This window comes from Gavia stellata, unplaced genomic scaffold, assembly GCF_030936135.1.
Source record: "Gavia stellata isolate bGavSte3 unplaced genomic scaffold, bGavSte3.hap2 HAP2_SCAFFOLD_166, whole genome shotgun sequence".
NCBI classification, from domain to species: Eukaryota; Metazoa; Chordata; class Aves; order Gaviiformes; family Gaviidae; genus Gavia; species Gavia stellata.
In genome coordinates, this window is record NW_026776501.1 from 87501 (window position 1) to 89190 (window position 1690).

The following is a 1690-nucleotide window of genomic DNA, read 5'->3' on the forward strand; positions in this document are numbered from 1 at the left end:
ACCGGGCTCGGGCGCCGGGCGGTGGGCCTACGGGGCTCGGGCGCCAGCCGACGGGCCTACGGGGCTCGGGCGCCGACCGACGGGTCTACCGGGCCCCGGCGCCGGCCAACGGGTCTGCCGGGCTCGGGCGCTGACCGAACGGTCTACTGGGCTCGGGCGCCGGACGGCGGGTCTACCGGGCTCGAGGGCCGGCCGACGGGTCCACCGGGCTCGGGCGCCGGCCGACGGGCCCGCCGGGCTCGGGCGCCGGCCGACGGGTCTGCCGGGCTCGGGCGCCGACCGAACGGTCTACCGGGCTCGGGCGCCGGCCGACGGGTCTGCCGGGCTCGGGCGCCGGCCGAACGGTCTACCGGGCTCGGGCGCCGGCCGACGGGTCTACGGGGCTCGGGCGCCGGCCGACGGGTCTGCCGGGCTCGGGCGCCGGCCGACGGGTCTACGGGGCTCGGGCGCCGGCCGACGGGTCTGCCGGGCTCGGGCGCTGACCGAACGGTCTACCGGGCTCGGGCGCCCGCCGAAGGGTCTGCTGGGTTCGGGCGCCGGCCGCCACGTCTACCGGGCTCCGGCGCCGTTTGACAGGTCTACCGGGCTCGGGCGCCGGCCGAACGGTCTACCGGGCTCAGGCGCCGGCCGAACGGTCTACCGGGCTCCGGCGCCGGCCGACGGGTCTGTCGGGCTCGGGCGCGGGCGCCGGCCGCCACGTCTACCGGGCTCCGGCGCCGGCCGACGGGTCTACGGGGCTCGGGCGCCGGCCGCCACGTCTACCGGGTCGGGCACCGGCCGCCACGTCTACCGGTACTGCTAATCAAACACGTGTGAAGTCTGTAGGAAAGCATTCATCTCCCTCTACTAGCAGGTCAGATGAGGAGATAACACACATAACTTCCCATCAGTTTGCTGGGATGCTGGCAGACTATTGTGGATTTAAAGATTACAACCCCTGCAACAACTTGTGTGCATGTATCTCAGGGGGGCAGGAGCACCAAGAACGGGTCTTTCTTGCCCTGTCGTCAAGGACATAACGAAGCAGCAATGCTAAACCTTGCAAGCAGGGCAGCCAACAACTGTGGCAGCACTGCGAACTGAACTCTGCAGATCTAGTAGCATCTAAATGTCAGGTTCCCAAGGGAGCTCTGCCTCCTCTGTGCACAGCGTGGACGGTGCCACAGCACTGCCTGCGCACCCCATCATGCTAGATCACTATTTCTACTGCCCGACAGAGAGCAAGCTGGAGGGCAGCTTTCCACGGAAGATTAAGGATTACCTCCTTACATACACTGCTGAAAGCAGCATGGGGGGCCTGGTCCCCACGCACAGCCTGTCTGATACTCCCACACTTGGCAAGCCACAGTTCTCACAAGGAGGTCAGGTCACCCACGGTGCGCCCACCACTCCTTAGGCACCCAACCTGGTGCCCTGATGTCCACGTTGTAAAACCATGTAGTGGACAGCTGCAGCGGAAACCGGTGACCGCTTCAGTCCATGCATACAATGCCGTGACAGAACATCATGCTTACTGAGGAAAAAAGGGACTAGACTTGGATTTGGGAGATGGCAGTAAGATTTGCTAGAAGAATGAGTGGTTCAAAGCATGAACTTATGAGTGTCTCTGCATTTCCTGACTTGCAAGAGTTAACAGCTGTACAGGAAAAGCCTTGCAAACAGGCAAGGAGGCCAAAGAGCACAAGGCAGG